Consider the following 13134-nt stretch of genomic DNA (forward strand, 5'->3'; position numbering starts at 1 on the left):
CGTGATTGAATCAACATAAAAATTTCATAAAAATAGCTAAAAATTTACATCGATAACGTAGAAATGCAAAAGCAAAAGGTCCAATTTACAGATTTAGAAATTGATCTATCATTAGGGAGATCCAATCCAAACAATTCGGGTTAAAATCTGAGAAAATCGTGTCAAAGAAAATTGATGGAATTCTGGTTTTTTATCTGAATGGTATATGAAAAGAAAATGAAAGTTTATGAAAATTGGCATGAGTAGACCATACATTATAAGAAAGAAACTCATTTTTACATATTTGAAAAATGATCTCCCATTGGGGAGATATGAATGCAACAATATGATCTTGGGCATGAGCAATGCCTGGGATTGCAAACAGACAGAGTCTCGACTTAAAATACAAAAGAAATCTGAATCTTCCATAGAAATAGCTGAAAATTTACAGAGATGAAATAGACATTTAGATGAATTAAAGCCTTTTTTTAGATCTAAAAAATGATCTCCCATTACTAAGATATGACTCTGACAAAATAGGCTAAAAACTGAACGATTAAAATAACACAATATAATAGGATCATGGTTTCTGACCAAAATCAATTATGAAAATAGCGTAGCATCTGATGAAAATTGGCCTGAAGAAACAAGATTCAATGCTGGAGACATCCATTTTTACAGATTGGAGAGATCATCTCTGGTTAGGGAGAAATCACTCCAACAAGTTGGTCCAATTTTGGGTCAAATCCAGATGAGGCCAAATGATAGGGTCTGAATCCCGATTTTTAAAAATGGCAAATCAAGTCAGATTGATCTAATTTTTGGTGGAGATCCCAAAAATATATACATGAAGATTCAGTAAAAAAATAAGATTAAAATAATGTTTAATTATATGCAAATTGATGGAATTAAATTTGGACCAGAATGGAAAAAATCAACTAAACATGATTGAATGGAATAAAACCTCATTAGTAAATTAATCTAATGATCAAACATGAGATCTATCATTTCAAATCATGGATGATGATGAAAATGATGTAAAAACAAATTTAAAGCATCTAAAAATAGAATTGAAAGCATTGGGGCATAAATTGAAATTGATTTAGCCCATTGAATATGAGATTTGGCCTACTGAGGATCAAATCTCATAATTCTAATGGCTAGAATGACAATGCACAAATCAAATAGCAATTCAAAAGCATAAAATGAAGATTAACATGGAACTAAGGTAGATCTACAATGCTATTTTAGAAAAGAAATCGAAAGAAAAGAAAAGATCTAACTATAAAAATAAAAAATTATGAAAGAATAGAAAGACAAAGACAAAGAAAGAAAAAAAAAAATCAAAAGAAGGAAGAAGGGACTTACCTTTGGGCTGAAGAGGGGATCTTCTTCTCCCTTTTTGGAGCCAATCCTAAGGAGGAAGGAAGAAGATATAGAGAGAGAAGAGGAGAGAAAAAGATAATTCTTTTGATTCTCTCAATTTCTCAAATTTTCAACTTATGGAAAAGAGACCCCCAAGAGGTCTTATTTATAGCCCAACTTTGGGGCTTTTGAGGAACTTCAAATTTTAGATATTTAGAAGGCCTAGGGTTGAGGTGGCAAGAGGGCTCACATGGGATTGGCGCCAACCCCATGTGGCTATTTTTTGGATTTTTAAATGGGCATAATTGCCCTTTTGCAAAAAGTGTTGACACATGGCACCCTCTTGCAAGTGGGTGCTCATGTGAGTCTTTTCTAGGTTTTATAAATGGGTAGAACAGGAATTTGATGGAAAAATTGACACATGGCATCAAATTCAGGTGAACTAAATTTGAAGCTAGAACACTAGCTTAACTGACTGTAATTAGCTCAATTTGGACTGAATTGAGCTCAGACGAGCTAAAATGAGCTGAAATGAAAATCCGAGTGTGTAAAAAGTGACTTTGAACTGAAACTGGGTTATTCGAACTTCTGGTGAGCTCAAATTAGGCTCAAGAGGATAGGATCTACCAGAATTGCGTGACTCAAGGATAGCTGGATGGAATTCGAGCTAAAATGACTGACATAGCTCATTTATGAGCTCAGTGGAGCTAGAAATGACTGACATTTTAACTCTTTTGAACTTTAGAATGTGCTTGGCTACGACAGACACACGAAGGGCTAAGGGCGACTCAGGGGCAAAATAGTAATTTTATTATCAAAATGAGATAAACTGGCTTCTAAACTGGGATGAACCTAAGGGAGAGACTGTACGCAGCCCTGCAGGGGTTCGGCATCCGCGAAAAGGAATGTCCAGAATGGACTTGAAAATTTTAGGGTATTTACACAACCTTAAAACACATATCTGCATGATTGAATCTCTATCAATTTTTTTTGACAGCATTAGAACACATATATGCACGATTGAATCACTACGAAATTTTTTTGACAGCCTTAGAACACATATATGCATGATTGAATCCTAACGAAAAATTTGACAGCCTTAGAACACATATATGCAAGATTGAATCACTATGAAACTTTTTTGACGACCTTGGAACACATATATGCATGATTGAAACACTATAAAATTTTTTTGACAGCCTTAGAACACATATATGCAAGATTGAATCACTATTAAATTTTTTTTATATCCATCAAACACATATATGCATGATTGAATTTGTATGATTTTTTTTACAACCATAGAACATATATATGCATTATTGAATCACTATGAAATTTTTTTGACAACCTTAGGACACATATATGCTTGTCTGAATCACTATAAATTTTTTTTGAGAGCCTTAGAACACATATACACATGATTGAATCACTATGAAATTTTTTTGACAACCATAGAACACATATATGCATGATTGAATCACTATGAAAATTTTTTGATAGCTATAGAACACATATATACATGATTGAATCAGTAGGAAATTGTTTGGACAGCCTTAGAACACATATATGACTGATTGAATGAATATGATTTTTTTTAATAGCCTTAGAACACATATATGTATGATTGATACAATATCAAATTTTTTTGACAGCCATAGAACATATATATGCAAGATTGAATCACTATGAAATTTTTTTGACAACCTTAGAACACATATATGGATGACCGAATCACTATTTAATTTTTTTGACAGCCTTAGAACATGTATATGAATAATTGAATCTCTATAAAAAAATTTTAACAGCATTCGAACACATATATGCATGATTGAATCACCATGAAATTTTTTTGATAGCCTTAGAACACATATATGCGTGATTGAATTTTAAATTTTTTTAACAGGCTTAGAACACATATATGCATGATTGAATCACAATGAAATTTGTTTGACAGCCTTAAAACACGTATATGCATGATTGAATCACGATGAAACTTTTTTGATAGCCTTATAACACATATATGCATGATTGAATCACTAAGAAATTTTTTCGATAGACTTAGACATATATATGCATGATTGAATCACTATGAAATTTTTTTGAGAAATGTAGAACAAATATATGCATTATTGAATCACTATGAATTTTTTTTAACAACCTTAGAACAAATATATGCATGATTGAATCACTAAGAAATATTTTTTATAGCCTTAGAACACATATATGCATGATTAAATCACTATGGAATTTTTTTACAGCCTTAGAACATATATATGCATGATTGAGTAACTATAAAAAAAATTGACAGCCTTAGAACACATATACGCATGATTGAATCACTATGAAATTTTTTTAACAGCCTTAGAACACATATGTGCATGATTGAATTACTATGAATTTTTCTGACAACCTTAAAAGACATATATGCATGATTGAATCACTATGAAGATTTTATGACTGCATTAGAACACATATATGCATTATTGAATCACTATGAAATTTTTTTGACAAACATATGAAAAATATATGCATGATTGAATCACTATAAAAAAAATTTGATAGCCTTATAACAAATATATGAATGATTGAATCACTATAAAAAAATTTTGACAGCCTTAGAACAAATATATGCATGAGTCAATCACTATAAAATTTTTTTGACAACCTTAGAACACATATATGCATGATTGAATCTCTCTAAAAAATTTTGACAGCATTAGAACACATATATGCATGATTTAATCACTATAACTTTTTTTTTACAGCTTTAGAACACATATATCCATGATTGAATCACAATGAAATTTTTTTGACAGCCTTAGAATACATATATGCAAGATTGAATTTGTATAAAAAACATTTGACAACATTAGAACACATATATACATGATTGAATCACTATAATTTTTGTTTGCAGCATTAGAACATATATCTGCATGATTAAATCACTATGAAATTTTTTTGATAGCCTTAGAACACATATCCACATGACTGAATCACTATGATTTTTTTTTACTGCATTAGAACACATTTATGCATGATTGAATGAATATGAATTTTTTTTATAGCCTTATAAAACATATATGCATGATTGAATCACTATGAATTTTTTTTGAAAACCTTATGACACATATATGCATGATTGAATCACTCTGAATATTTTTTTACAGTGTTAGAACACATATATAAATGATTGAATCACTATGATTTTTTTTTGACAGCCTTAAAACATATATATGCTTGATTGAGTCTCTATAATTTTTTTTTACAGCACTAGAACACTTATACGCAATATTAAATCACTATAAAAAAAATTCGACAACGTTGTAACACATATTTGCATGATTGAATCACTATGAATTTTTTTTTACATCTTTAGAACACATATATGCATGTGTGAATCACTATGATTTTTTTTTACAGCACTAGAACACAAATATGCATGATGGAATCTCTATAAAAAAAAATTGACAGCATTAGAACACATATCTACATGATTTAATCACTATAATTTGTTTTTGACAGTATTAGCATGCATATATGCATGATTGAATCGTAATGAAATTTTTTTGACAACCTTAGAACACATATATGCTTGATTGAATCACTATGATTTTTTTTTCAAAAGCCATAGAACTCATATATGCAAGATTAAATCACTATTTCATTTTTTTGACAGCCTTAGAACATATATATGCATGATGGATGCCCTATTAAACTTTTTTGACAGCCTTAGAACGTATATATGGATGATTGAATCTCTATAAAAGATTTTTGACAGCCGTAGAACACATATATATGATTGAATCACTATGAAATTTTTTGGATAGCCTTAGAACATATATCTATATGATTGAATCAATATGAATTTTTTTTACAGCATTAGAATACATATCTACTTGATTGAATCACTAAGATTTCTTTTTACATTATTAGAACACATATATGCATGATTGTATGACTATGAATTTTTTTTATAACCTTTGAACATATATATGCATGATTGAATCACTATGAAAATTTTTTGACAACATTAGGAGACATATGCGTGATTGAATCACTATGATTTTTTTTTGACAAACTTTGGACACAAATATGCATGATTGAATCAAAATAAAAAAAAATTGACAGCCTTAGAACAAATGTATGCATGATTGAATCACTATGAATTTTTTTTGACAGCCTTAGAATAAATATATGCATGATTGAATCACTATAAATTTTTTTTGACTGCCTTAGAACACATATATGCATGATTGAATCTCTATAAAAAAAAATTGACAGCATTAGAACACATATATGCATGACTTAATCACTATAACATTTTTTTGTTCTTGTGCATGATTGAATCACAATGAAATTTTTTTGACAACCTTAGAACACATATATACATGATTGAAACACTATAAAATTTTTTTGCAGCGTTAGAACAAATATTTGCATGATTGAATCACTATGAAATTTTTTTGACAGCCTTAGAACACATATCTGCATGATTGAATCACTATAATTTATTTTTACTGCATTAGAACACATATATGCATGATTGAGTGAGTACGATTTTTTTTTATGGCCTTAGAACACATATATGTAAGATTGAATCACTATGAATTTTTTTTGACAACCTTCGGACACATATATGCATGATTGAATCACTATGGATTTTTTTGACAATGTTAGAACACATATATAAATGATTGAATGACTATGTAATTTTTTTGACAGTCGTAGAACATATATATGCTTGGTTGAGTCACTATAAATTTTTTTTGACAGCATTAGAACACTTATATGCAAGATTAAATCACTATAACAAAAATTTGACAACGTTAAAACACATATTTGCATGATTGAATCACTATGATTTTTTTTTGACAGCCTTAGAACACATATATGTATGCCCACTATGACTTTTTTTTTATAGCATTAGAACACAAATATGCATGTTGGAATCTATATAAAAAAAAATTGACAGCATTAGAACACATGTATGCATGATTAATCACTATAAATTTTTTTTTACAGCATTAGAACACATATATGCATGATTGAATAGTAATGAAATTTTTTTGACAGCCTTTGAACACATATATGCATGATTGAATCACTATGAATTTTTTTGACAGCCATAGAACACATATATGCAAGATTGAATCACTATTTAATTTTTTTGATAGCCATAGAACACATATATGCATGATGGAAGCACTATTAAACTTTTTTGACAGCCTTAGAACGTATATATGGATGATTGAATCTCTATACGAGATTTTTTACAGCTTTAGAACACATATATACATGATTGAATTACTATGATTTTTTTTTACAGCCTTGGAACACATATCTGCATGATTGAATCACTATGAATTTTTTTTGACCGCTGTAGAATACATATCTGCTCGATTGAATCACTAAGATTTTTTTTTACTGCTTTAGAACACATATATGCATGATTGAATGACTATCAAATTTTTTTGATAGTCTTAGAACACATATATGCATGATTGAATCACTATGAATTTTTTTTGACAACCTTAGGACACATATATATGATTGAATCACAATGAAAAAATTTTGACAGCGTTATAACACATATATGCCTGATTGAATCCCTAATTTTTTTTTTGACAGCATTAGAACACCTTTATGCAAGATTTGACCATAATTTTTTTTTGGCAATGTTGGAACACTTATCTGCATGATAAAATCTCTATCATATTTTTTTGACAGCCTTAGAACACATATCTGCAGGATTGAATCACTATGAAATATTTTTGACAGCCTTAGAACCCATATCTGCATGATTGAATCACTATGAGTTTTTTTTACAGCATTAGAACAAACATATGGATCATTGAATGAATAAGACATTTTTTTGATAGCCTTTTTACACATATATGTATGGTTGAATCACCATAAAAGTTTTGTTGATAGCCTTAGAAAACATATATGCATGATTGAATCACTAAAATTTTTTTTTGACAGCCTCAAAATGCATATATGCATGATTGAATCACTATAAAAAAAAATTTGACAGCATTAGAACAACTTTATGCAAGATTAAATCACCATAATTTTTTTTTTACAATGTTGGAACACTTATCTGCATGATTAAATCTATATCAAATTTTTTTGACAGCCTTAGAACACATATCTGCAGGGTTGAATCACTATGAAATATTTTTGACAGCCTTAGAACCCATATCTGCATGATTGAATTACTATGAATTTTTTTTACAGCATTAGAATACATATACGCATAATTGAATGAATAAGACATTTTTTTGACAGCCTTAGAACACATACATATGCATGATAGAATCACTATGATTTTTTGTTGATAGCCTTAGAAAACATATATGCATGATTGAATCACTACAATTTTTTTTTGACAGCCTCAAAATGCATATATGCATGATTGAATATCTATGAAATTTTTTTGACAACATTAGAACACATACATGCATGACTGAATCACTATAAAAAAAATTGATAGCCTTAGAACACATATATGTATGACTGAATCACTACGATTTTTTTTATAGGCTTAGAACACACACACACACACACACACACACACACACACACACACACACACATATATATATATATATATATATATATATATATATATATATATATATATATATATATATATGCGTGAGTGAATCACTATTAAATTTTTTATCAACTGTAGAACACGTATATGCATTATTGAATCATTATAAAAAAAAATTGATGACCTCAGGATACACATATGCTTGATTCAATCACTATGAAACTTTTTTGACAGCCTTAGAACACATATGCATGATTGAATCACTATAAAAAATTTTGAAAGTCTTGGAACACATATATGCCTGACAGAATCTCTATGAATTTTTTTTAGTAGCCTTAGAATACATATATGTATGATTGAATAACTATGAAATTTCTTTGACAGCCTTAGAACACATATATGCATGATTGAATCACTATAAAAAAAAATTGACAACCATAGGACACATATATGGATGATTGAATCACTATAAAAATTTTTTGAGAGCCTTATAACACATACATGCAAGATCAAATCTCTATGAAATTTTTCTGACGACTGAAGATTACATATATGCATGATAGCATCACTACAAATTTTTTTTAACACCTATAGAACACATATTTGCATGATTGAATTTATATAAAAAAATTTGACAGCACTAGAATACGTATGTGCATGATTTAATAACTATAATTTTTTTTTATAGTATTGGAAGAAATATATGCATGTTTGAATCACAATGAATTTTTTTTGATAACCTTAGAACACATATATGCATTATTGAATCACTATAAATTTTTTATGACTGCCTTAGAACACACATGTGAATGATTGAATCACTATTAAATTTTTTTGACAGCCTTAGAACATATATATGCAAGATTGAAACTCTATACATTTTTTTTTACAGCATTAGAACACATATATGCATGATCTAATCTCTATGAATTTTTTTTGACAACCTTAGAACACATATCTGCACGATTGAATCACTATGAAATTTTTTTGACAGCCTTAGAACACATATCTGCATGATTGAATCACTATAAAGTTTTTTTGACAGCCTTAGTATACCTATATCGATGATTGAATCAGTGTGAAATGTTTCTAATTGCCTTAGAAAACATATATGCATGATTGAATCTCTATGAAATTTTTTGACAGCCTTAGAACTCATATTTGCATAATTGAATCCCTACAAATTTTTTTGACAACCTTAGAACACATATATGCATGATTGAATCACTATGAATTTTTGTTGACAGCCTTAGAACACATATGCATGATTGAATCACGATGAATATTTTTGACAGCCTTAGAAAACACATATGCATGATTGAATCATGATGAAATTTTTTTGACTGCCTTAGAACACATATATACATGATTGAATCACGATCAAAATTTTTTGATAGCCTTAGAACACATATATGCATGATTGAATCACTATGAAAATTTTGAGTTAGCCTTAGAACACGTTTATGCATGATTAAATCACTATAATTTTTTTTGACAGCCTTAGAACACATATCTACACGATTGAATCACCACGACTTTTTTTTGACAGCCTTAGCACACCTATATCGATGATTGAATCACTGTGAAATTTTTTTATTAGACTTGGAGCACATATATGCGTGATTGAATCAGTATGAAATTTTTTTATAACCTTAGAACACAGATTTGCATGATTGAATAACTATCAATTTTTTTTGACAGCCTTACAACATATAAATGCATGATTGAATCCCTATAAATTTTTTTGACAGCCTTAGAACACATATATGCATGATTGAATCACTATGAATTTTTGTTGACAGCCTTAGAACACATATGCATGATTGAATCACGATGAAATTTTTTTGACAGGCTTAGAACACACATGCATGATTGAATCACGATGAAATTTTTTTGACAGCATTAGAACACATATATGCATAATTGAATCACGATTAATTTTTTTTGATAGACTTAGAACACATATATGCAAGATTGAATCACTATGAAATTTTTGAGACAACTTTAGAATACTTATGTGCATGATTGAATAATTATGATTTTTTTTTGACATCCTTAAAACACATATATCCATGATTGAATTTGAATTTTTTTAGACATCCTTAGAAAACATATATGCATGATTGAATCAATATGAAATTTTTTTACTGCCTTAGAACACATATATGCATGATTGAATCACTATGAAATTTTGTTGACATCCTAAGAACACATATGTGCAAGATTGAATCACTATATAATTTTTTTGCCAGCCTTAGAACACATATATGCATGATAGAATCACTCTGAAATTTTTTTGACAGCCTTAGAACATATATATGTATGATTGAATCAATATGAAATTTTAAAGACAGACTTAAAACACATATATGCATGAATGAATCACTATGAATTTTTTTTAACATCATTTGAATAGATATATTCATGATTGAATCACTATGATTTTTTTTTATTGCCTTAGAACACATATATGCATGATTGAATTTAATTTTTTTTTGATAGCCTTAGAACACATATATGCATGATTGAATCACTATGAAATTTTTTAGACAGCCTTAGAACACATGTATGCATGATTGAATCACTATGAACTTTTTTTTACAACCTTAGAATACATATATGCATGATTGAATATCTATGAATTTTGTTTGACAATCATAGAACACATATATGCCTGATTAAATCACTATGAATTTTTTTTGTTAGCCTTAGAACACATATACGCATGATTGAATCAATATGAAATTTTTTTGACAACCTTAGAACACATATATGCATGATTGAATCACTGTGAATTTTTTTTGACAGCCTTAGAAAACATATATGCATGATTGAATCACTATGAAATTTTTGTTACAGCCTTAGAACACATATATGCTTGATTAAATGACTATAAATTTATTTAGGAAGCATTAGAACACATATATGCGTGATTAAATCTCTATGAATTTTTTTTTACAGCCTTACAACACATATTTGCAAGACTGAATCACTACAGTTTTTTTTACAGCATTAGAACACATATATGCATGATTGAATCACTATGATTTTTTTTTTAGAACCAAGGAACACATATATGCATGATTGAATTTAAAAAAAATTTGACAGCCGTACAACACATATGCATGATTGACTCACTATAAATTTTTTTTGATAACCTTAGAACACATATATGCATGATTGAATCTCTATGAATTTTTTTTTACAACATTCCAACACATAAATGCATGACTGAATCACTATGAAATTTTTTTGATAGCCTTAGAACACATATATGCATGATTGAATAACTATAAAAAAATTTTTAGAGCCTTAGAACACATATATGCATGATTGAATCACTATGAATTTTTTTTGACAGCCTTAGAACACATTAATGCATGATTGAATGTCTATAAAATTTTTGGTACCGCATTAGAACACATATATGCATGATTTATTTTGTATAAAATGTTTTTGACAGCATTACAACACATATATGCATGATTGAATCACTATGATTTTTTTTATAGCCTTAGAATGCATACACACAAGATTGAATCACTATGAATTTTTTCTGATAGCCTTATATCATACATATGTAGGATTGAATCACTGTGAAATTTTTTTTGAGAACTGTAGAACACATATATGCATTATCAAATCACTATGAAATTTTTTTGACATCCTTAGGACACACATATGCTTGATTGAATCACAATGAGTTTTTTTTGACAGCTTTATAACTCCTATATGCGTGATTGAATCACTATGATTTTTTTTTAACAACCATAGAACACATATATGCATGATTGAATCACTATGAAATTTTTTTGACAACCTTAGTACAGATATATGAATGATTGAATCACTATATAATTTTTTTGATAGCCTTAGAACATATATATACATGATTGAATCTCTATAATTTTTTTGGACAACATTAGAACACGTATATGCATGACTTAATCAGTATGATTTTTTTTTTCACAACCAAAGAACACATATATGTGTGACTGAATCAATATGATTTTTTTTCGATAGCCTTAGAACACATATATGTATGATTGAATAACTGTTAAATTTTATTGACAGCCTTACAACATATATAAGCATGATTCAATCTCTATAAAAAAAAATTGAATGCCTTAGAACACATATTTGCATGATTGTATCACTATGATTTTTTTTTATAGCCTTAGAACACATACATGCATTATTGAATAACTTTGATTTTTTTTTTAAAACCATAGAACAGATATATGCATGATTGAATCTCTATCAATTTTTTTAATAGCCTTAGAACATATATATCCGTGATTGAATCACTTTGAAATTTTTTTAACAGCCTTAGAACATATTTATGAATGATTGAATCACTATGAAAATTTTTTGACAGCCTAGAAGTCATATATGCATGATTGAATCACGATAAAAATTTGTTGACAACCTAGAACACATACAAGCATGACTGAAGCACCATCATTTTTTTTTGACAGCCTTAAAGTACATATATACATGATTGAATCACTGTGAAATTTTTTTGAAAGACTTAGAACACATATATGCATGATTAAATCACTAAGAATTTTTTTTGATATCCTTAGAACATATATATGCATGATTGAATCACTAAGATTTTTTTTTGAAAACTGTAGTACACATATGCATTATTGAATCATTATAATTTTTTTTGACAACCTTAGGACACATATATGCTTGATTGAATCACAATAACACTTTTTTGACAGCCTTAGAACACATATATGCATGATTGAATCACTATGAAATTTTTTTGACATCCTTAGAACACATATGTTCATGTGTGAATCTCTATCAATTTTTTTTGATAGCCTTAGAACACGTGTATGTATGATTGAATCACTTTATAAAAATTTTGACAACTGTATAACACATATATGCATTATTCAATCACTATAATTTTTTTTTGACAACCTTAGGACACATATATGCATGATTAAATCACTATAAATTTTTTTTGAAACCCTTAGAGCATATATATGCATGATTGAATTACACTATGAAATTTGTTTGACAACCTTAGAACACATATATGCATGATTGAATAACTATGATTTTTTTTTGACAGCCTTAGAACACATATATGAATGATTGACTCTCTATAAAAAAAAATTGACAGTATTAAAACACATATATGGATGATTTAATCACTATAAGAATTTTTTGATAGCATTAGAACACATATATGCATTATTGAATCACAATGA

The sequence above is a fragment of the Nuphar pumila genome, chromosome 11 (genome assembly GCF_984573655.1).
Source record: "Nuphar pumila chromosome 11, dmNupPumi1.hap1.1, whole genome shotgun sequence".
Classification (NCBI taxonomy): Eukaryota; Viridiplantae; Streptophyta; class Magnoliopsida; order Nymphaeales; family Nymphaeaceae; genus Nuphar; species Nuphar pumila.